Raw genomic sequence first — 26,268 nt, forward strand, 5'->3', positions numbered from 1 at the left:
AATAAAATATATCCTTATTTCAATTTAATGTACATGTATTTCTTCATCATAGAAGAAATCGTAGAATTTGCAATATTAATCATCCCTTAATGATGAATGTCTACAGTGTTATCAGTTATTATATTTTAGGGGAAGTCCAGTTGCAAAATGCAGACTGTGCATGTAGGTCTCAAAGATTATAACATTATTTTAGTATCTTCTAAAATTGAGTTTTAAAATATAATAATTGCAACTAAATTTCCTGTCACATGTTTTCTTATAAAATTGAATAATAATAGTAATAATAAGTAAACCATTAAGTATAAGGCTAGTCCTTATATAATATTTACTTTGAATTATAAAAATAAATTACTTAGAGAAATTAAAATAGGATCAATTATTTCTAAACTTTTGTCTTTCAAGAGATATTTTCTTCTTGCTATAGATATTAACAAGTACATATTGATTTAGTTATTGATCTAAATGGTAGAATACAACTGTGAATTACACAGGCCAGGGCTCTCTTGTTAAGGAACTTGTAACTAGAAAAATACACAGGAATTGGGTCGGGGGTGGAGCAAGATGGCAGAGGAGTAGGAGACCTGGATTTCGTCTGGTCTCAGGAATTCAGCTGAATAGGGATCAAACCATTCTGAACACCTACAAACTCAACAGGAGATCGAAGAGGAGAGTAGCAACAACTCTCTGAACAGAGAAGCGACCACTTACTGGAAGGTAGGACATGCAGAGAAGTAAATCCGAGGCGATATTCGGGAGGATAGACAGAGGGGGAGGGAGCCTCCGTCGGCCGCTTCTGGCAAGTGATAGAGCCACGGAGCACAAATACGGACCTTTTAGAAGTCGGCTCCGCTGAGGGACATTGCTCCAGTGGCTAAGCGGGGGGTGGAATCCTCCCAGGACAGTGTGGTCTCAGGACCCTCGGGGTCACAGAAAGACCGGGGTGCCTGAGTGCAGCAGAGCTCCCAGGTATCAGAGTGGGGAAGCCGGCGGCAGAGACAGAGCCGAGGCGTGGGCTCTCAGCTCGGGTTGCCATAAACTGTGATCCATGGCCCAGTTGGGCCACTTCTCCGCCAGCAGGGACCCAACAAGCGGCAGGGCCGGGGAGACTCCCCTTCCTCCCCCAGGAGAAGCGGCAAAAGAGCACACCGCAGGGATCTGCTGTGTTTGGAGACTCCACACGGGGTCGGGTGCCAGAGATAGAAACGCTCGGTCACAGGCCGGGTGAGCACGGAGTGTGGCCGGAGACTGGGGAGATGGGAGTGACTGCTTTTCTCTGGGGGCACACTGAGGAGCGGTCCCCGAGTTCTCAGCTCCTCTGGGTGGGGTTTGGGAGGCCACCATTTTCACCCTGGTCCTCCAAAGCTGTACCGAGAGCTTGCAGGGAACAAAAGCTCCTGAGAGCAAACCAGAGCAGCTTGCTTAGCACGGACCGACAAGGGCGGGGCAATTCCGCCTCCAGCAAAGACATTTGGAAACCATGGCAACAGGCCCCTCCCCCAGAAAATCAGCAGGAACAGCCAGCAAGCCAAGACCAAGTTTACCGATCAAGGAGAACGGGAGAACTCCAGCGCTAGGGGAATACTGCACATAGAATTCATGGCTTTTTTTAAAGATGATTCATTAGTTCATTAGTACCATCATTCATTATCATAATTCATTTACTATAATTCATTAATTAATCAGAGTTAATTTTTTTAACTTTTTTTTTATTTTTCTTTTTCCCTTTTTCAACCAACATCTTATCAATCCCTTTTTTAAAAAAAACATTTTTTATTTTTCATTTTTAGAGTCATATTTTATCCCTTCATAGTAGTTACCCTTATTTTTGGCATATATATATATATAAGTTGTTCTCTCTTTAAAATTTTGAGATACAGTTTCTTCTAACAGATCAAAATATACCCTAAATCACTAATGTATGGCTTTGTTCTAGTCTCCTGCCTGATCACATTCTCTCCCTTTCTTTTTCTTTCTTTTTTTTTTTTAAATCTTCTTTCTTTTTTCAAACAACTTCTTATCTTATCAAATCCTTTTATAAAATCTTTTATAATTTTCATCTTTACAGTCATCTTCCATCCCTTCATTGTATCAACCATTATTTTGTACATATATGTCTTTCTTACATTAAAATTTTAGGAGGCACTTTTTGCTAACAGACCAAAATACGCCCAAAATCTAGTGTATGGCACTGATCTATGCACTAGACTGATCATATCTGATCATATTCTGCTTTTTTATATTGTTCTGTTTTTGTTTTTATCTTTATCCTTTTTTTTTTTCTCTTTCTTTTTTCTTTCTTTCCCTTTCTTTTCACCTGGTTTCAGGTCTTTTCCGATTTGGATAGAGTATATTTCCTGGGGATGTTGTTACCTGTTAGCATTTTCTTCTTTCATTCATCTATTCTACTCTGGATAAAATGACAAGATGAAAAAAATCACCTCAGCAGAAAGAAAAAGAGGTAGTACCGTCAGCCAGGGACCTACTTAATACGGACATTAGTATGATGTCGGACCTAAAGTTCAGAATCATGACTTTAAAGACACTAGCTGGGGGCGCCTGGGTGGCTCAGTTGGTTAAGCGACTGCCTTTGGCTCAGGTCATGATCCTGGAGTCCTGGGATCGAGTCCCACATCGGGCTCCCTGTTCGGCGGGGAGTCTACTTCTCCCTCTGACCCTCTTCCCTCTCATGCTCACTATCTCTCATTTTCTCTATATATAAATAAATAAAATCTTAAAATAAATAAATAAATAAATAAAGACACTAGCTGGGCTTGAAAAAAGCATGGAAGTTATTAGAGAAACCCTTTCTGGAGAAATAAAAGAACTAAAATCTAACCAAGTCGAAATCAAAGAGCCTATTAATGAGGTGCAATAAAAAAGGGGGGCACTAACCGCTAGGATAAATGAGGCAGAAGAGAGAATCAGCGATATAGAAGACCAAATGATGGAAAATAAAGAGGCTGACAAAAAGAGAGAGAAACAACTACAGGATCACGAGGGCAGAATTCGAGAGATAAGCGATATGATAAGACGAAACAACATTAGAATAATTGGGAACCCAGAAGAAGAAGAAAGAGAGAGAGGGACAGAAGGTATATTGGAACAAAATATAGCAGAGAACTTCCCTAATGTGAGGAAGGAAACAGGCATCAAAATCCAGGAGGCACAGAGAACCCCTCTCAAAATAAAAATAGGTCAACATCCCAACATCTAATAGTAAAACTTACGAGTCTCAGAGACAAAGATAAAATCCTAAAAGTAGCTCGGGAGAAGAGATATGTAACCTACAATGGTAGAAATATTAGATTGGCAACAGACCTATCCACAGAGACCTGGCAGGCCAGAAAGGATGGGCAAGATATCTTCAGAGCACTAACGAGAAAAATATGCAGCCAAGAATACTATATCCAGCAAGGCTGTCATTGAAAATAGAAGGAGAGATAAAAAACTTCCAGGACAAACAAAAACTAAAGGAATTTGCAAACACGAAGCCAGCCCTCCAAGAAATATTGAAAGGGGTCCTCTAAGCAAAGAGAGAGCCTAAAAGCAACATAGATCAGAAAGGAACACAGACAATATACAGGAACAGTCACCTTACAGGCAATACAATGGCACTAAATTCATACCTTTCAATATTTACCTGAATGTAAATGGGCTAAATGCCCCAATCAAAAGACACAGGCTATAAGATTGGATTAAAAAAAAAGATCCATCAATATGTTGTCTGCAAGAGACTCATTTTAGAGCCAAAGACACCCCCAGATTGCTAGTGAAGGTATGGAAAACAATTTACCATGCTAATGGACACCAAAAGAAAGCTGGTGTAGAAATCCTTATATCAGACAAAGTAGATTTTAAACCAAAGACTGTAATAAGAGATGAAGAAGGACACTATATCCTACTTAAAGAGACTATCCAACAAGAAGATCTAATAATTGTAAATATCTATGCCTCTAACATGGGAGCAGCCAATTATATAAGGCAATTAATAACAAAAGTGAAGAAACACATTCACAACAATACAATAATAGTGGGAGACATTAACACCCCCCTGACTGAAATGGACAGATCATGTGTAAGCAAAAGATCAACAAGGAAATAAGGACTTTAAATGACACACTGGACCAAATGGACTTAACAGACATATTCAGAACATTCCATCCCAAAGCAACGGAATACACATTCTTCTCTAGTGCCCATGGAACATTCTCCAGAATTGATCAAATCCTAGGTCACAAATCAGGTCTCAACCAGTACCAAAAGATTGGGATCATTCCCTGCATATTTTCAGACCACAATGCTTTGAAACTAGAACTCAATCACAAGAGGAAAGTCGGAAAGAACTCAAATACATGGAGGCTAAAGAGCATCCTACTAAAGAATGAATGGGTCAACCAGGATATTAAAGAAGAATTTAAAAAATTCATGGAAACCAATGAAAATGAAAACACAACTGTTCAAAATCTTTGAGATACAGCAAAGGCAGTCCTGAGAGGAAAGTATATAGCAATACAAGCCTTTCTCAAGAAACAAGAAAAGTCTCAATTACACAACCTAACCCTACACCTAAAGGAACTGGAGAAAGAACAGCAAATAAAGCCTAAACCCAGCAGGAGAAGAGAAATAATAAAGATGAGAGCAGAAATCAATGAACTAGAAACCAAAAGAACAGTAGAACAGATCAACGAAACTAGGAGCTGGTTCTTTGAAAGAATTCACAAGATTGATAAACCCTGGCCAGACTTATCAAAAAGAAAAGAGAAATGACCTAAATTAACAAAATCATGAATGAGAGGAGACATCACAACCAACACCAAAGACATACAAACAATTGTAAGAACATATATTGAGCAAATTTAGGCCAGCAAATTAGATAACCTGGAAGAAATGGGTGCATTCCTAGAGATGTATCAAGTGCCAAAATTGAACCAGGAAGAAATAGAAAACCTGAACAGACCTATAACCACTAAGGAAATTGAAGCAGTCATCAAAACTCTCTCAACAAACAAAAGCCCAGGGCCAGATGACTTCCCAGGGGAATTCTATCAGACATTCAAAGAAGAATTAATACCTATTCTCCTGAAACTGTTCCAAAAAATAGAAATGGAAGGAAAACTTCCAAACACATTTTATGAGGCCAGCATTACCTTGATCCCCAAACCCGACAAAGACCCCATCAAAAAGGAGAATTACAGACCAATATCCTTGATGAATATGGATGCAAAAATTCTCATCAAAATACTAGTGAATAGGATCCAACAGTACATTAAAGGATTATTCACCACGACCAAGTGCGATTAATCCCTGGGCTGCAAGGTTGGTTCAAGATCCGCAAATCAATCAGTGTGATACAATGCATTAAGAAGAGAAAGAACAAGAATGTTATGATCCTCTCAATAGATGCAGAAAAAGCATTTGACAAAGCACAACATCCTTTCTTGATCAAAACTCTTCACAGTATAGAGATAGAGGGTACATACCTCAATATCATAAAAGCCATCTATGAAAAACCCACAGCGAATATCATTCTTAATGGGGAAAAGCTGAGAGCTTTTCCCCTAAGGTCAGGAACGCGGCAGGGATGTCCACTATCACCACTGCTATTCAACATAGTATTAGAAGCCCTACCCACAACAATCAGACAACAGAAAGAAATCAAAGGCATTCAAATCGGCAAAAGGAAGTCAAACTCTCACTCTTTGCAAATGATATGACACTGTATGTGGAAAACCCAAAAGACTCCACCCCAAAACTGCTAGAACTCATACAGGAATTCAGTAAAGTAGCAGGATATAAAATCAATGCACAGAAATCAGTGGCATTCCTATACACCAACAACAAGACAGAAGAGAGACAAATCAAGGAGTCGATCCCATTTACAATTGCACCAAAACTATAAGATACCTAGGAATAAATTTAACCAAAGAGGCAAAGGATCTGTGCTCAGAAAACGATAAAATACTCATGAAAGAAATTGAAGAAGACACAAAGAAATGGAAAAACATTCCATGCTCATGGATTGGAAGAACAAACATTGTGAAGATGTCAATGCTACCTAGACCAATCTACACATTCAATGCAATCCCCATCAAAATCCCATCCACTTTTTTCCAAGAAATGGAACAAATAATCCTAAAATTTGTATGGAACCAGAAGAGACCCCAAATAGCCAGAGGAATCTTGAAAAACAAAAGCAAAGCTGGCGGCATCACAATTCCGGACTTCCAGCTCTATTACAAAGCTGTCATCATCAAGACAGTATGGTACTGGCACAAAAACAGACACATAGATCAGTGGAACAGAACAGAGAGCCCAGAAATGGACCCTCAACTCTATGGTCAACTAATCTTCAACAAAGAAGGAAAGAATGTCCAATGGAAAAAAGACTGTCTCTTCAACAAATGGTGTTGGGAAAACTGGACAGCCACATGCAGAAGAATGAACTGGACCATTTCCTTACACCACACACAAAAATAGACTCCAAATGGTTGAAAGACCTAAACGTGAGACACGGGTCCATCAACATCCTAAAGGAGAACACAGGTAGCAACCTCTTCGACCTCAGCTGTAGCAACTTCTTCCTAGAAACATCGCCAAAGGCAAGGGAAGCAAGGCCAAAAATGAACTATTGGGATTTCATCAAGATAAAAAGCCTTTGCACAGCAAAAGAAACAGTCCACAAAACCAAAAGACATCCGACAGAATGGGAGAAAATATTTGCAAATGACATATCAGATAAAGGGCTAGTATCCAAAATCTATAAAGAACTTATCAAACTCAACACCCAAAGAACAAATAATCCAATCAAGAAATAGGCAGAAGACATGAACAGACATTTTTCCAAGGAAGACATCCAAATGGCCAACAGACCCATGAAAAAGTGCTCAACATCGCTCGGCATCAGGGAAATCCAAATCAAGACCTCAATGAGATACCACCTCACACCAGTCAGAATGGCTAAAATTAACAAGTCAGGAAACGACAGATGTTGGCGGGGATGCGGAGAAAGGGGAACCCTCCTACACTGTTGGTGGGAATGCAAGCTGGTGCAACCACTCTGGAAAACAGTGTGGAGATTCCTCAAACTGTTGAAAATAGAGCTACCATATGATCTAGCATGCAATACTGGGCATTTTCCACAAAGATACAAATGTAGGGTTCCGAAGGTGTATGTGCACCCCAATGTTTATAGCAGCAATATCCACAATAGCCAAACTGTGAAAAGAGCCTAGATGTCCATCGACAGATGGATGGATAAAGAAGAGGTGGTATATATATACAATGGAATATTATGCAGCCATCAAAAGGAATGAGATCTTGCCATTTGCAATGACGTGGGTGGAACTGGAGGGTGTCATGCTGAGTGAAATAAGTCAATCAGAGAAAGACATGTATCATATGACCTCACTGATATGAGGAATTCTTAATCTCAGGAAACAAACTGAGTGTTGCTGGAGTGGTGGGGGTGGGAGGGATGGGGTGGCTGGGTGATAGACATTGGGTAGGATATGTGCTATGGTGATTGCTGTGAATTGTGCAAGACTGTTGAATCACAGATCTGTACTTCTGAAACATATAATGCAACATATGATAAGAAAAAAGAAAAGAAGAAGATAGCAGGAGGGGAAGAATGAAGGGTAGTAAGTCGGAGGGGGAGACGAACCATGAGAGACGATGGACTCTGAAAAACACACTGAGGGTTCTAGAGGGGACGAGGGTAGGGGGATGGGTTAGCCTGGTGATGGGTATTAAAGAGGGCACATTATGCATGGAGCACTGGGTGTTATGCACAAACAATGAATCATGGAACACTACATCAAAAAGCAATGATGTAATATATGGTGATTAACATAACAATAAAAAATTTAAAAAAAAATACACAGATTAAGTACAGGGTTAAACTAAACATTTGCATATTGGTTGTAAATGTTATGAAGGGAATAAAGAGGAAGACATGAGAGTGACCTATGTAATTAGAAGAGTGAAGTTTTTTTTTTTTTAAAGATTTTATGTATTTATTAATGAGAGACAGAGAGAGAGAGAGAGGCAGAGGGAGAAGTAGGCTCCCAAGAAGCAGGGAGCCCAATGCGGGACTCAATCCCAGGACCCTGGGATCATGACCTGAGCTGCAGGCAGATGCTTAACCATCTGAGCCACCCAGGCACCCGAGTGAAGTTATTTTTGAATGAGTGATCAAGCTGATATATCTGAGAGGTGATAACTGAAGTGAAATTCAAGAGAGGAAATTAGTTAACTCTCACAAAAACAAGAGAAAATAATTCATGTGGAGAAAAGAGTAATTCCAAAGATTCAGAAGAGAGAAATAACTTGTGGGGTCAAGGGTAATAAAGGAAGCCAGTGTGGCTAGAGGGAAATGAACAAGGGAATCAGTGGTGGAATGGAAATAAGATCTTCTTCTTTTTTTTAAGATTTTATTTTTTATTTATTTGACAGAGAGAGAGAGTACAAGCAGGGGGAATGGGAGAGGGAGAAGCAGGCCCCCTGCTGAGCTGGGAGCCCAACACGGGCTCCATCCCAGGACCCCAGGATCATGATCTGAGTAGAAGGCAGACGCTGAACCAACTGAGCCACCCAGGCACTTCAGCACTGATTTCTTCTTCAGGTTAACTGTGAAGGAGAATGTGAATGCCAAGATTCCCCCACTTTTGAGAAGAACTTATGCCATACTAAAAGATCCCACTTCAGTTATATAAAGATCATACTTATGCACACACACTTCCAGCAGTGTATACTCTACCTGATGACGATTGTCTCAAGCTCTGAAATACATAACCCTAGACATAATTAGATGTTATATAATTTGCATCTTTTAATGTAGCATAATAAGATGCAATAAAATTTATTTTAATATCATAATATGATTAAAATACCTGCATAAGGACTATGCCACATATCTACCTCCTCCAAAGGTTTTTCAAACAGTAAAATGTCCAGTTCTGAACAACCTACAGGATGGTATTTTAATTAAGGTAGATTTCTGGGCACCTGGGTGGCTCAGTTGGTTAAGCGACTGCCTTCAGCTCAAGTCATGATCCTGGAGTCCCGGGATCGAGTCCCACATCAGGCTCCCTGCTCGACGAGGAGCCTTCTTCTCCCTCTGACCCTCCCCCCTCTCATGTACTCTCTCTCTCTCTCTCATTCTCACTCTCTCAAAATAAGTAAATAAATCTTTAAAAATAAATAAATAAATAAAATAAATAAGGTAGATTTCATTGAGGACAAGAAATTGCAAAAGTGTTCATTATCAGTGCAGTAGATTTGTTATTTCATTTAGCATATGGTATAAAAAATTATCTTACTAAAGTTAAGAATGCATATTTACAAAGTAGTAAAAACAGTGAAAGCAAAAGATATGTTGATGGTATTTTTGTAACTCCGTATTTTCTTTCCTTTTTTTTTAAACAAAATTCACATTTTATTTAGGTTGAAATAAACTATATAAAATTGATTTTCTTCACCAAATATAACAGCAATATTTTCTGTATTATTCCTAGATAAACCACAAAACACTTATTTTTGTGTTTTCCTGGTTTTGTTTATAAAGCAAGACGAGTCATGGAAAAAGACAGAGAAAAACAGACAAATCATTTGTCAGTATCCATGGCCTCTGATCCTGTCTTGACCATGAATAGAGGTGTTCAAAATATACCTGCGAAAAAGCTTATGAAGATTTAGGCTCAACAAAGGAAGGTGAACAGCAACAACCTACTGTGGAGTAACAATGGCAAGCTCTCCCATTCAAACTTTTTTTGTGTGATTTCTTTCTTTTTTAATTTAATTTTTAAATTTATTTATTTATTTTTATTTTTTTTAATTAACATATAATGTATTATTTGTTTCAGGGGTACAGGTCTGTGATTCATCACACAATTCACATGACTCACCATAGCACATGCCCTTTAACTGTAACTTGTTCCTTTAAGTTCATTTGATAAAGACAAAATCTCTACTGCAATCCTTGCTTGGCAAGGTCACATGTTTTTCTCTCTCTCTCTGTCTGGTAACCCCCTTAATGGTCCATTACAGATTTTTTTTAAGACTATACTTTCAGGGATCATTTCTATAGTTTGTAACTCTATATTTTCAAATAACATAATGTTTTATTCCATGAGACCTATAGCAGTTATTAATGAATGGAGTTGTATATAAAACAAAATGTAAGATGAGTTTGCTTAAGCAAAATATACAATCCAAAATATGTAGTTTAGGATTAGAATAATAGTTCCAGGGCTATTATGTCTTTCCCAATAAAATAAAACTAAAAAGATAGGAATTGATATCATTCAAAAAGAACAGAGAAAAACAATTCTCACATTATTTCTTAATTGAATATTTTGAAGTGACCCTTATATTCATAAAATATTTAAAAATATTATATTAACAAATTAATCCCAGAAAGTATGGGAAAACAAACATAAAGTGGCCCATTTCGTCATGACGCAGTGTAATTCATACTTAAAATATCTTGTTATTGAGACATAATTGACATCATATTTAAAACTTTTTACATCTACCAGTTCCACATAAAATGTGCCAGAATAGATTATTGTCCCTTATTGTTATATAAAAATACACCTATTAGCCAGACCATTTATGATTTTTAAAAATTTCTGTTAATAGAACTTCCAAATATTTGTTAAAATCTATGCATTTCTCTCAATTTTCTTTGTGAAAAGTACACAAACTGTAAAATGCATGTGCTATTTACAAAACAAATATATCCTAATTCAGCACCACACAAATGCAGTGCTACTGTTCTCTTGAATAGCGAGGAGATGTAAGATTTCCTTTTTGTTAGCATGTGGTATATATTAAGTAACTTGCAGAATTAAACAATAAGAAAAATTACTTTAAGAACCAATTGTTATTGCAGAACAGGAAAAAGAAAATATGAGCAAACATTAAGGTTCTAAATAGAGATACACTGCTATTATTTGGAAAAGTCTGTTTGATAGACTATGTACACCTTCCAATGGCACCAAATCTCCCATTTCGGAGATTCGGTGTTAGGAAGACTCATAAAATGATGGAAATCAAAATGGTTGAGGTAATTTTTTTTTGGTGCAAAATGGTGGTTTATTAAAGCCCTGGCATAGGATCCGTGGGTAGAATAGACGCTGTGCCTGGATCTTGAGGTGTGGGGATGGGTCGAGGTAATTTTAAGCAGAAAAGTGTACTTGATTTTTTATCTACTTGTAACATATGGTTTTGAGAACATAAAAACTATTCGCCAAGTATGTTTCCTTTCTCAGCATTGACTTAATATATAAATATTTCATTCCTTAACTTTTTCTCTTTCATTTGAATTGCTGAATGTAACATCTTAAACTCATTTGTTATTTTATTTTAATGATATTCTATCAGTACTTATTTTTCTTCCTCTCCTGACATATTTTCACCACCCTGCACCTTCCCAGAGAATATCAAGTCAATGCTCTGAGGATATGCCCTTTTGTCTCCTTACAGAGCTGGGTCTTTTCTTTCATCTTAGAATTCCTTCATCTACCATAAAAATGGAGTGAAAAGACTGTACTCTCATTTTAAATACAAAACTATTACTACCCTTTAGGAACTGCTGCCTCCCTTATTTCTTGATCCTTTGAGGCATACTTATGATAGGTTTCTTATTTTTTTTTTCTTTTTTCAGCTTCCTTTATGATTGAAGATGGTGGTGAGCACTTTTGTGTATTTCCTGTCTGCAGAATCCTTCTTATCTGATAGTAAAAGTTGTCTTTTCTTGTGCTGAAGAAATTGATTGCTTCTGCCACATTTAAAAGAGCAGCGATGACAATTTTGGTTTAAAGGTACTGATGGTTATGAAATTTAAGTGAAATTTCATAATATTCTTTTATTCTGCAAGGCAAAAAATTAAAATCTCTTCTATACTTTATACCACTCTGAGTTCTTTACGTTTCTCCTTCTTGGTTTATTTTCTCCCATTTCTTAAATTTTAAGGGGCTAAATACAAACATATAATGAAGTATACCTAGTGTACAGGATAGTGAGAATAACAACATGTTGAACGAAAACCGCCCCCATTGGTTAAACGTTTACCTGCATCTAAATATTTACTTGATGGAATATATTTAAGTAGGTATTTCTGCATTTAACCTTCATATGAGTGCATATAAGGTAATTTTAAATTATGTAATAAAATTGTTTTTCACATATATACAATATATATGCTTTCCAATAGTTTATACATTAAACAGAATTTTTATCTCTTTCTTATAAAATAGTTACAGTATGGTTTTCAATTGATTTTCTGTGATCACTTTTTCTTTGGTTTGTATATGAGATTACTATTTTTCCTTGGTTTGTATAAAGAGAAGTTAAATTAATTTACTATTTTATATTTTCTCATTTTTCTTATTATAAATTGTCCCAATATATTTATACACATTTAAACTAAATTCTAAAACTATAAATTATTTCTTCTAACAATACAATCCTTTATAAGAGGACTTCATCAAGGTTGATTTTTTACGTTCTAAGCTCTGGGTCCAAAGTCAGATTTGCTTGAACAATGTATATGCAGTACCCACACCATCTAGTCACTGAGCTAGATACTCTTATATACTTACTTTTGCTTAGTAATATTTAGTAGATATGTTTTCTCTTTAAACAACTTATTTAAGCAACTGCATATTATTAAATAAGAACTAATCATTCTTGTTTTTTATAGTAACATTATTAGAAACCCCTTTAAAAATAGGTTTAATTACATATGAAACAATTTTAAGACAATTCTATTATATAATTCAACTTTTGGTTGGGTTTCCAAAATGTCCCTTTACTATAATATTTTATTTTCTAAATTACTGACAGGAAAGGGACAAAGAAAGAACTGCATGACTTTTTACGTTGGCTTTAATTTTCTTCTAGAACTTCCAAACCAGATATGGTTGATTCATTAATTTACTAAATAATATCTATGAAGTATCATTTTGGGCAGTTACTTAAAGCCACAGTGCTCTATATTCTTAATCTATGAAATGGGGAAAACAATAACTCCCATATTCAGCTGAAATGCAGATTAACTGAGCTAATCACATTGTAGGAACTCAGTGGTAATTATTACAAATTTTTTATCAGAATAAATATTTCAAACTTAGAAAACTTAAATTATCTAATTAAGAAATTATCTTAATTTCTCTTATTAAATTATCTTTAATTAAGAAAAATGCCTGGCATGCATTAAGTAGCCAGTTTAAATTGCTTATCTATTAGTGGAAATAGTAATAGTATTGATTCCACAGCATTGGAATTACTTTGTGTGGAGTTAAGGACAACACGAAATGAAAGAATAAGAAGTCAAGCAAGACTGTAGGTTCAGGTAGTGTTTTGTTCTCAGCCTCATCCTATGAGAACTCTGGAACATAGATTGAACTGGAGAGATTATCCTGATGCCTCCCCTGCCCCCCAAAAGGGAAGCTTAGTCTTAGTTGCCTGAATCTGCCATTAGCTAACAGCCATCCTGCCAAGAAAAAGGAAGAATCAGTAGAAGATAAAATGTACAGGCAACTCAGGGCAGGTGGCTTGACTTACCCAAGAGCAAGCCTTCTAAGGTGTTAGCTAGAAGCGACAGCCATAATGATTGGGAGTAGAGCTCACTTAACTGGTAAATGGAGGCCAGAGGAACTGGGCTAGGCACTGAGACAATCTACTCTGGGAAATTTTTTGGCTGTCTCTCCCACAAGTTTCTGATAATCTCAATGTGAAGTGTTGGTCTTCTTACTTTATTTTAATTACTATGTCATTAATTAGCAGTGCCAAGTATATTGTATTTTCTCAATATGTTGAGTTGAAGAAAAGAAGAGCAAGACATGTAAATAAATGCCATCACCAATTAATGAGACAAATAAAGGAAGATAAGAGATTGTGTTCAAAAGCTTAGGGCAGAAGTTCTTGTTTTGTAATTCAAGAAGACATGGATGGTCTTCAGAAAAATATGTGTGACTTCTGGGAATTATATAAATGTGTGCTTCTAAATATAAGTGTGTATTTTTCTAGAAATAGAACTATATTCTAAAATGGTTTTGTAACATAAAATCTTGGAGAATCCCTGATGTAGAGTTTGAAAATGGTTATGGTTATGTTATCATGGCACCATCCATGGTGAAGTCCTGGACCTTCCACCTGGCTTAATGGTGATTAATATTTGTCTACAAGAGTAAGGGGATAAAATTGAATTAATTGCAAAATAACTTGATTGGAAGACTTTTAACACCTCATTTTAACTGCCTGTCCCTAAAATTGTAATTAATCAGCACTTATAATACAGTAGTTCTGAATTTAAAGTGTGATTTCTCCTGGGTGCAGATCTCTTATTCCTGATTTCAGTATTACTCTTTGTGCTGAGGTCTCATGTTTTGGCTGTGCAGGTACCCAGGAGGTTGTATCTGGAAAGTAGAAGAATTAGACTGGAAAAACAGAGAAGCAAACCACCATTATTTAAATTTTGCTCAATTTATTTCTAAAGTTACCAGTCATTTTTAATTGTAATTCATTTAGAATTCATTCAAGAAGATGTTCTTCCAGTTGAAGAGGCAGTCTAGAATAGAGTGTAGAATAGTATAGTGCAATATGGTAAAGAGGAAATCTCTGTGCAGCTCCTTTATCTGTACAATGGTGAACAATAGTTATTCCTCTCATAGGCTTCTTATAAAGTTTAAAGGAGTTAACTCTAAAGTGATTCAACAGAGCCTAGCACACAGGAGTACTCAATAATTCTTAGCCATTTATCATATACAGATTCTTGATGAGTGCTATTATGATGATTCTATTTAAAGAAGAATAATTTAATGAAAACAGCAGATTATCTAAACTAACCCCTTTAATTTGTGGAATTGTGTACAAAAACCTTGAGGCATGAGGGGGATATTGTGAATGTTGTATTCTGCATTTATCTACTCAGAGTGAAGTATGCCTTTCTGAAAGATGTTCATTAGCATCATCGTCCCTATTTGATTATCAGCAACAGGAATTAACAATTGCCTATATAGTAGCATGAATCCCTGGAGCTGTCCATCATTACTAATGATAATATAATTCATTATAAATAGTGATTTTGGTTTGGATACTAATTATAAAGGTGCTTGGTCATCTTCCAATAATTAGAGTTAAATACTCTGAAAATTAAACAATTGTGTTCTTCAAATGATATCTGAATTATTTAATGGTAATTGTATTTATCACTTGTTAAAGGCAATCAAGTGCTTTTCTAATATAATTTAGATTTAGCATGGGTTCATTCACTCAGAATATTTAGAATATTACAAAAAATAAAAAAAAGAAGGAAATATAACTCAGCAAGAAAACTGGCTTAATCTAAAAAAAGAAACCACATATATTTTTAAAGATTTTATTTATTTGAGAAAGAGAGAGAGAGCATGAGTGGTGGAGGGCGGTGGCAGGGAAGAGGCAGAGGGAGAAGGGGACGCAGACTCCCCCTGAGCAGGGAGGCAATCTAGGGCTCATGGGGTTGATCCCAAGACCCTGAGATCATGACCTGAGCCAAAGGCAGACACTTAATCGACTGAGCCACCCAGGAACTGCAGGAAACCATATTTTTTAGCCTTAATAAAAAATAAAGAAGATGAAAGTTTTTAGAGGAATATAGACTTTATGACCTCAGAACTGACTTAAGAGAAGACTTTTGGAAGTCAGGGATGATCGTTTTATTTTCATTAAATCAGTTGAGTCTAAAAAATGCACATTGTTTTTGATTACAACTGTATAATGAGTAATGTAATTAAAATGTGAAAATCTACTTAACTATAGAGATAATTTGTCTTCATAATTATATTTGTTTTAATATTATTCTTTCTGATAAAAGGAAAAGCACTTCTATCTAGAATTTTAAAACCAGGAAGTTCCTTTATGTTCCAATTTTTCCAAATATTTGAATATATTTTTCTGAGCTTGCCTTCTCATGATGGTAAATTTTTATGTTCTGAAATTTATTGTTATACATATATTTTTTAAAAATTTTATTTATTTATTTATTTGGGAGAGAGAGAATGAGAGATAGAGAGCATGAGAGGGAAGAGGGTCAGAGGGAGAAGCAGACTTCCCGCTGAGCAGGGAGCCCGACGTGGGACTCGATCCCGGGACTCCAGGATCATGACCTGAGCCGAAGGCAGTCGCTTAACCAACTGAGCCACCCAGGCACCCTGAAATTTGTTGTTATTAGCTTTTGATCTATATATCTTTATAAACATAGAGCCCTATATACCATTTTTATAAATTAAAGGTCTTTTGTAAAAATTTATACTTGCCACTTTTCTTGCTATTATTATTCTGTACTAATCTCAGACAACATCAGCTCTCTCCTGGATTTTTGAAGGGGGAGACCCAGATGAGATGGGTTATTTGGGAAGCAACTCTTCCCTTAGGAATTCGTTACATTGGCATATCAAGACAGATGTACAGCAGCTTATTTCCTCCAGGGTTTCTGAGTTGTATTACTTCTAAGGACACTGTTCACATTGTACTCTGGAATTGTGCTCCAAGAAAGCATTCACATAGAATGCAATGAAAATGATGCTCACTGAGGTTGTAGAAGAAGTACAGTTGATCTAACTTTATTTAGTCTCATCATAATTCCTATATATCAACTCATAGGTAATAATGCTATGATTTTTCTAATTATCATGCTGAAAAGAACAATGTAAGATATACAATATAGTCATGATTAGTATCCCAAGGAATTCATTAAAAACGAATTTATACCTGGGTTTATACTATACTTACACTTAAATCTGAATCTACATTTTACAAGTCCTAGAATATTCTAAAGCAAAAAAATACATTTTTCTTTTATTGCCATTATTATCTTACATTTATATAAATATGATCATTTGAATTTCATATTACAAATATTTTTATAAAACAATTGTATTTTAAAGATTTTTAAAAATTATTTACTTATTTGAGAGAGAGAGAGCATGAGAGGGGGGAGTGTCAGAGGGAGAAGCAGATGCCCCACTGAGCAGGGAGCCTAATGCAGGACTTGATCTGGGGACTCCAGGATCATGACCTGAGCCGAAGACAGTCGCCTAACCAACTGAGCCACCCAGGTGCCCCAAAACAATTATTTTTATTTTATTTTATTTTATTTTATTTTATTTTATTTTATTTTATTTTATTTTATTTATTATTTTATCTTATTTTATTTTATTTATTTGACAGAGAGAGAGCGAGAGAGGGAACACAAGCAGGGGGAGTGGGAGAGGGAGAAGTGGGCTCCCTGCTGCAGGGAGCCCGATGCAATCCCAGGACCCTGGGATCATGACCTGAGCCAAAGGCAGACGCTTAACGACTGAGCCACCCAGGCGCCCCAAAAACAATTATTTTTAAATCAAGCAGTTTATCTCCCTTGTATATGTTCTACAACAAACAAACAAACAAACAACCCCCCCAAAAAAACCTCTTCATTTTGAAATTGCACTAAGAAAGAAGAATAATCTTGAATTCTGTTATAACACACAAAGCAATTAACAGCAGAGCATTGGATACAGTCTTTTCAGTGTAATAGAGCTAGGATGTCCCTTTCTAAAAAGTAAAGTATTACCAGCCACAGCTTGACTTGCGGATTGGCAGACATTTCAGTGAGACCTGGCAGAATACAGTACGTGTCTGAAAGGCCTATACCCTAGACGTCAGGATGGTTACAAGTCGTCCTTGTGCCCAACCAGGGAAAATGTGGAAATGGAGGGGAAATCTTGAGCTGGCAGGAACAGTCAGAAGAGGGAGTAGGAACTTTGAACTGACTAAACCTTTGCTAAATGAATCTCAAAATCAGAGTACTGAGTTAAAGCTCAGGCTTAACCTGTAGTAAGCAGACATGAGAGCCCAAAAGCAAGAAGAGATCAGCAACAGACAACAAGAAATGTAGGTTTTATCGGACATATAATTTATAGTACACATCTAATTCAGATCATTCTATATATGTACTAGTTCACAGAAGATTGTGCAGCTTCATGGCAGACCTAACTAAGCACAAACATTTGGTACACAGATATTTTTAAACAGATGCAACATGCCGTGTACTGCTCTAATAACTGAGGATAAACTGAATAAAAATCGGCATCATTCCTGCCCTTACAAAAATTGCACCTTAGTGTGGGAAGACATATTAATAAAAGAATCACGATAATAAATTCAAAATTAAAACATAATTTTCTTTTAAAAATTGGGGGAGGGAACAAAGAACTATAAAGTTTTTTAAATTATTTTAATGAACATATAATATATTACTTGTTTCAGAGATACAGGTCTGTGATTCATCAGTCTTACACAATTCACCGCACTCACCATAGCACATACCCTCCCCAATGTCATCACCCAGCTCCCCCTTTCCTCCCACCCCCCACCACTCCAGCAACCCTCAGTTTGTTTCCTGAGATTAAGAGTCTCTTATGATTTGTCTCCCTCTTAGGTAGAACTATAAAGTTTTTAACAAAAGAGCATGCCTTGAACTTGGAAGGAGATGCTGGAGTAGATAGAAAATACTCTGACCTGTGACTTGTGTGACCTGAGCCCTGACGGGTGGCATGGAGCTAATTCATGTGGTTTGGAGGGAAGAAGAATCTACTCTTTGCTTTCTTACCTGGTAGAAAATTTAGAAAATCTGAAACAGGGGAAAACATTTCCAAATTTCTTGTTTGTATCTTTTGATTGTTAAAAATCTGCTTTTCTTCTTTAAAATTACCTTCTTGAGAAATATGTGTCTGTAATCTAGCTTGAATTGGGGAAAGGAAGGACGAAAAAAGAAAAATTAAAACTTTTGACCTTCAAAATACAATCTTAAGAAAAGTAAAAAGGCAAGATACAAACTGGTAAAATTCATTGTTGAAACATAAATCTCCAAAAGACTTGTATACAAAATAAATTCTAAAAAAATCTTAAAATTAATTTTAAAAGGGCTTACTTGTTAAATGGGTCAACATTTTACAATATTCACCAAAAGATTTATAAATTGCAAATAGCTATTTTAAAGATGCTCAAAATTATATATGGGTAGTCTGGAATATATGCTCCATATCTAGCTTAATGTTTTTTTGTTTGTTTGTTTGTTTGTTAAAAATCAATTAAATATGACTTTGTGGGAAATGGAAAGAAAGTCTAGGGTACTAAAAAGAGAATGATTATTTAACCCTTTCTTAGTTAAAGCCACACCTGATGTTTGATTTCATTAACTTGGTTAGTTACAGAGTAGAGGCCAGGGAGTAGTCTGTCCACTTAGTATCTGAATGAACCCTAGTCAAAGTGCACTTGGTTATTGGTCGGCCCCCATGACTTGATGGTAGTAGGCTATTTTGATCATCCTTACAGAAGGAAGTTGTGTATATACTAAATGCAAGACTTTTGGCTGATCTTGATAAGAACAGGAAAGACCTTGTGGAAAAATTCTCAACTTTCTAATATATCCGAGCACATTAAGAGTTACTAGATAGACTGGAAGGAATATAAAATAAGAAATGATTCTAATAAGCTGTTGGGGGTGTCTAAAGCTGAGTTGACATGAAAGAAAATGATGAAATATGAATCTGAAATGAGGAGGACAGATTTTGTAGGGAGAAGCTAGTGAATTTCTCTTCTTCCAAGACGAGAATTTGGACATTCTAGAGAAGATGAAACATTCCTTCATCTCAAATAGGAACAAGAAGCTGTGGGGAATCAAAGCTGAGTTAAAGTAAAAGAAGTTAAGAATTTACACCAAAACTATGGTAATAAGGCTGAAAAATTTAGTAATAAGACTGAAAAATAAATCGTAGATGAAAGTTGATAGATAGATACATGATAAAGCTTTACACCAGGAAACAATGTTCCAAGGGAGTTACAAGGTTGTGTGAATAGTACTCCAAAAATGAGAAGCAAAACATTCCAGAGTAGAGATGCATCATGAAGGCTGGTTGCCATGCCAATACGTTATAACTGGCTGCATATTTGAATAGGTTGTCTATTTAGACAGAAGGGGGACCTATGACTATGGTTAAATGTATTTTCCATTATGCAAATAGATTTTTTTTCTTCATCATTTTATCTCTAGTGACTAATACAAAACCACCATTCAGGGCAGCTGGGTGGCTCAGTTGTTAAGCGTCTACCTTTGGCTCAAGTTATGATCCCAGGGTCCTGGGATCGAGCCCTGCCTCGGGCTCCCTGCTCCGCGGGAAGCCTGCTTCTCCCTCTCCCACTGCCCCTGCTTGTGTTCCTTCTCTTGCTGTCTCTTTCTGTCAAAAAATAAATAAAATATTTTTAAAAATCACCATTCATTTTGATTGGCTTTCTTGCAGTATTTTCTACATTAAAAAAATCCATTTAGGTACCCTTTCATGCATTTAATCAGCAACTTTGGTGTATGATGTCCATTAACATTAGATTTAATACAAGATTAACTAAAAATGACCAAAACCATTATAGAGTGATATAGATACAATTTCTGAAAAACACAACAAAGTTTTACATAACATATTATATAATAAAGTATGGCAAAGTTCTGGTATTTATTTTAATTATTCTTTGAAAAGAAATAATATTCTTTTTATATATGGCTAGAAAAGATGGATTTTTCTCAGCAGTGCATTTTTTTAATTAAGTTACTTATTCATGTGAACTTTGGTTGCTCTGCCCCTACATGAACCACACAATCTAGATGAGAAAGGCTAGTTGTATTGCATCTTTTTTAATAACTTGCTGAGAATTTCTAGTATCTTCACCTACAATTGTATCTAGGTTTCTGATGAAATTACTAAATTCTCACCAATCCTATTTCCTTAGTTCTAGATAAACCTTTTTTTTTTTTTTTTTTGCCAAAGTAGTGTCATGTAATGGTAAAGACCACAGACTCTGGAGCTGGGTGTCTCATTTTAAAACTGGACTTCTCCTTTCCCTAGCTCTTGACCTTGGTAAGTTTTTTATAACTACGTTTATTCATCTGTATAAGGGAGATAGTAAAAGGACCTATCTTATAGATCGCTTTGATTCTTACATGGGTTACTCAATGTGAAACATGAAGGTGCCTGGCATGTATTAAATTCTATGCAATGCTAAGTACATTTATTATTACAATCACTGTACTAACATTACCACTACTATACATATCAGTGTTGTTCTTGATCTTTCAAAGAACATTCTGCAAAACTTTAGCTGTGTAATATCCTGTAAAATAATTTTTTCCACGCTACTTAATGATCTGTCATATATGTCATTTCCTGGACTAATAGAAAGTGATGGTAAGGATACATAGTCAATTTTAAGTTTCTGGTTGCATGATTATAATTTACAAATTACCCAGCATTGAATAGAAGACACTAGTACTGCGGTCACTACTGTTTCATTGGGTAAAATGTGCTGCTATTCTTATATATAGTCTTATATAATCTAGAATGAAATTATAACCACTAAAACTGGCAGTTTCTAATTCTGCTTTAATTTTTTTAAGGACAATTATTTATTTATTAGCTTTTGGACAACTTCACAAGAAGAACAAATCAAGCACGTACTTGGATTCCCAAGTATTTTAAATCTTTCCATTCCCAATCTCCCTTTCCCACAAGTTCTGGAAGGAAGTGTATGCATAAAATACAAAGCTAACAAATCAACTCTTTATTGCTGACTGGGGCTTCCATGTCAAATTCTGATACCAGATTCTGTTGGGTTTGGGTAGACCACGAGGGGAGTCTCTGTCATCTAAATTAGGCAGAACTAAGGGGCTTAGAATCCAATCAACTGAAGGTTGTCTTTTTCCCTATATCTACTCCAAGCTCAAATAAAATTGTAGCTCTTAAATGGTGGAAGCCAAAGGAAGCCAAGGAAACCATAGTAACCCATAAGAAAGGAGAACAGAAACCGGAAAGACAGAACAAAAGAGTGTTTGCTTAATGACCAGAGCACAGCAGGTTGGAGCAGTGAGAGGATGCTACAGTATTGAATTGAAAAATAAAAGCTCTACAGTTGGACTCTTCAGATCCAAACACACAGATTATATGACTTTGTGTAGGTTACCTAACCATTTTCAGACTTGGCTTTACTTATGAAACTGGAATAATTAAAGCAGCTACCTCATTGGGTTTATGTAGGTTTATAGACATTTTAAGCTAATATAAGGGATGTCACAATGTGGCTTCCTACCGCCTAAAAATGCTTAATAACTATATTAGCCATTATTAATTTGGTGTCCAGATCTCTCTCATGACTTATGGAAATTAGAGTAATAGAAAAACAGTGATATGACTTGCGTTCTCAGAGGATTCTGTTCTTGTTCATTTTAACCTCTGTTAAACCTCATGAAGGGAAGACACAGAAAGAAGTCACCGAAGGTGAAGAGAGATGCTGGTGAACTAGAACACTCATTCATTTATGCACCAAAGATTTCTTGACTGTCTCCACTATTTAGGTGTTGAAATTCAGTCAGGAAAATAAACCAAAAACCCTGCCTTCGTGGAGCATAGATTTTAGTACAATATAAATAAAATATCAAATTATTAAAATATAATGGCTGCTAGGTGGTAGGAATGTTAAGAGAGAGATAAAGCAAAGAAAATAAACAATATGTCAGGCAAAGTATGCCATATTCAGCAGAGTAGCTGGGGCAGTCATCCTTGAAAGATGACATTTGAAGAACTTGGGAAGTGAAGTGGGGCATAAATGGGGCCAGATCACAGAAGGTCTAGGAGACTGTCAGAAAGACCTTGGCTTTATCCTTAATATTATGAGATAAATTACTGAGAGAATTAGAAGTTCAGTATGCTCTGACACATGTTTTACAAAGGTCATCCTGGGACGCCTGGGTGGTTCAGTCAGGTAAGCATCTGACTTCGGCTCAGGTCATGATCTCAGGGTCCTGGGATCGAACTATGAAGAATAGTTTGGTTGGGGTAAAGGGAACAGAAAGGAGACATGCTGGGTTTAGTGCAGCAATCTAGGTGAGAAACAATGTTGACTCAGACCAGGGTTGTGGCAGTAAAAAATCATGTGTAAGTGGGGGTGTTATGGACCTATGTTTTAGAAATCTACCAGGTAGGTTTTCTGAGAGATTAAAGAGCAATCAGGAAGGACCTCTTTAAGGATAGGTTTGCCATTTATTGAATTGGGGAAGCCTGAGCAAAGAGCAGGATAGTCTATGGGAGGGGTGTGTAGGATGGGCAAAGGATAAGAAATACAGACATCAGAATATTTAGGCCAGGAGGAAACATGCTTTGTGTACTTTCCCTTCCCAAGTTGTATAAACTTCAGAACGGATGGCCGGGTTTTGGGTTTGAACCACAGAATTAAAATTTTAGCTTGAAAGCTTTGATGCAGCTTTAAAAAGGAAAAGTAGAACTTGGTAATTTGAAAGTCTCAAGAGAGCAATCATGCCCCTAGCTCTATAGTCTTGTCACTTAATTGATCTTTAATTTATCTAGTCATTAATTCAAGAAATAATTTTGGAGTGCCTTCTTTGTTCGAGGGAGTGTGAAAAAAATTTACATATGTGATAAACAGAACAACCACGGTCCCTACCCTTATTTGAGTTTACACAGCTCACTGGGGACATGTGTATGCGTATGTATTTCTGTGTAAATCATTAAACGATTCTAGGTCAAGGAGTTTTGCCATCTTATTGTGTTAAGATGCATCAGTATGTCAGCAGGTTAAACGTTCAGAAGCAGTCATTATTATAAGTGATTAGCTATGTGGATGTGTACAATGGGAAATCTTAAAAATAGATTTTGAAAGTATAGCAGAAAAATGATTTTTCACAGAAAGTGAGGAACAGAATGTTGCATTCACAAGCTTGCCTTATAGCATTCATCATTAATCTAAAGATTTATGAACACTTCAAAGATCCAACTACCAAACAGTAGCTTAGGACCACTTAAAGATGAGCTAACATAAATGATTTTCACAAGATAGCAAGAATTTGTTTAAAAATTGTTTTATTGGAATTTAAAGATTAAAAAAAAACCTTAATTCAGGAAGCAGTGTTATTTCTGTTTTTTTTAAATAGTTTAATAGGCTCAGTGTAGTTAGAAATATAATTACTAATAAACAGTTTTTAAAGTAATGGCATAAGTAGTTGAAACAGCATTCATAACAGAGTAAGCTAGAACAGAAAGAATGGTCTATCTGTATTAAATTTTGTGTTATTGTGTGTGACATTTTATTTATAGATTTATTCCATAGACATCCTTATGTGAATATTTTAGAAGCAGTTAAATAATACTGAGGATATAAAAATAGTCTACATTTCTACATGTAAATATACATTTATACAAATAAGTAAATATGTATGTGTATGTACTCTATAAATTATCAAGAAAAAACTAGTAGATTTTTTACTTAAACTTGATTTTGTGCTGATAATTTAGACAAATTCACTGATTATGTTAGGGCAAAACTTTTCTATATTTTCTGACTTTCTTCTTTAAGTCATTTGGAAAATTTAAAAACTCTATATCAATATTTTTTAGAGGTTGTGTTAAAATAATATGTGTGTATAACTATATATATAACAGTATATATGTAGCTATATATAATTTGCTCAGGCCTACCTCATAGAGATGTTGTATTTGAATTTTCATAAACCACTGCCAGACTTATACACCCCACCTTTTTCTGTGTCCATTTACTATAAGAATAATGTACTTTGTGAAATAGAAATTTTCTTGGTTACCCCACCTAGGAATCCCTCTTTATTCGAGAATATTTAGTAAATGACCTATGCAATGACTCATTATGCAATGAGTCTTGGAACTGGTGGGAGTTATAAATCACCCTGCACCATTGAAGGCTAAAGATAAGATAATCACTTTTAGCCTCTCTTACACTAGTACATGAGCATCTGAAATTAAGCAAATGAATTTGACCCAACCTTTGAATTGGGAGGCAGTGATGCAAAATCTAAGTGGTCACGGAGAATTGCTTTTGGCCTCAGCCATGCAACGGCAGCTGGTTTACAGGAGCAGAATGGCAATAATATCGGTCATGTCCATACCAGTAATATGCATGCAGCACTTTATGGTATGTCTGGTTTTCATTTGCCTGCGAGGTAGATTTTCCAAATATAACCACAACAATATCTCCATCTTATTTGCTTCTAGAATGTGACTTAGATATTCTGCCATCAGTGAGGACGCCTGGCTTGGCTATAACCGATAGAATGGGGTGGAAGGAGGCTGTGTGATTTCTGAGACCAGGTCCTAGTGATGCTGCTTTTCTGCCTGATCCACTGGGATTCTAACTCTTGAAGCATTCAGGCACCACATAAGCAGGCCAAACCTTCAGAGGCCACCAAGCTGTAAGGAAGCCCAATTAGCTAACATGGAAAGAACACGTGAAGCTATACACAGAATGCCTTGAGACTGCTTTGAAAGAAAAGGATGCCTGGCTAACTGCTCCAGCTTTCCCCTCCTCAAGTTTCAACCACCGCCTGATTGTAACTACGTGAGAGGCACTGAGCCAGAACGGCTGAGTTGTACCTGGATTCCTGACCCACAGAAACTGTGAGATAAAATAAAAATTTGTTGTTATTTTAAGCCACTATGTTTTGGAGTACTTTGTTATTCAGTGATGGGTAAAAGAATGGCTTTCAACTAAGCAAAACAAACAAACAAACAAACAAATTTCAAAGAATTGCTTAATTGGAAGTACGAATTAAATTTTTTTTTTTCTCTCACATGCTTCCTCATTCCTGATCTTATCACGCTCTAGTTTGGGATGGAATTGCATGTGAGGAGTCTTAGGGGTTCTTTGCTACTCCTATCTGATGCTTATACTGCACACCCTAAAATAGGTGTAGTTCTAAACTATTACACATCTGAACTATTCCTCTTCCTTCACTAATCCCCGATGTTGAACCTCAGATGATTCTCATGGGAGGAGAGGCATTTTTATTTCACTTACCAAGATCCCCAACTTTTCTCTCTCAGTATCTTAAACTTTTCTTTACTTACCAGAGAATTATTTCCAGTTTCCCTTGGAGCCTATATCTTTCTTTCGAATCCTACCTTTACTATGGCACACTGAGTATTATGAGCATGTTACATCTGATAAATTCCAAATACAGTGTTTCGGTAAAGGAAGACTGGATTTTTCTCAACTGGATGCTTTCCCTTGCAAAAGTAGCTGCCTTTGTCTCACTGAGCAAACCTACCTCTTAAAACCGAGGAATTGGGCTTATGGTCCAGGATAAAGTCGGACTGTTAGTATTCATGGAGTCCCATATTGTGTTTGTTTGTTCTCATGTGAGCTCCCAAG

General features: G+C 36.2%; 1 long non-coding RNA gene and 1 pseudogene across 1 annotated transcript; both read left to right on the top strand.

The window, feature by feature from the left end:
* The first annotated feature begins 589 nt into the window (after positions 1 to 589).
* Positions 590 to 25,200, top strand: LOC112825837 (uncharacterized). The gene is made up of 3 exons (XR_003208799.2): positions 590 to 714; positions 11,669 to 11,825; positions 25,113 to 25,200. It is a non-coding gene; the product is annotated as an uncharacterized lncRNA (long non-coding RNA).
* LOC112826266 (small nucleolar RNA U3) lies at positions 10,057 to 10,159 on the top strand (annotated as a pseudogene).
* Positions 25,201 to 26,268: the final 1,068 nt, after the last annotated feature.

The sequence above is a fragment of the Callorhinus ursinus genome, unplaced genomic scaffold (assembly GCF_003265705.2).
Source record: "Callorhinus ursinus isolate GAN/ISIS: 27379988/994484 unplaced genomic scaffold, GSC_fseal_2.0 scaffold4, whole genome shotgun sequence".
NCBI lineage: Eukaryota > Metazoa > Chordata > Mammalia > Carnivora > Otariidae > Callorhinus > Callorhinus ursinus.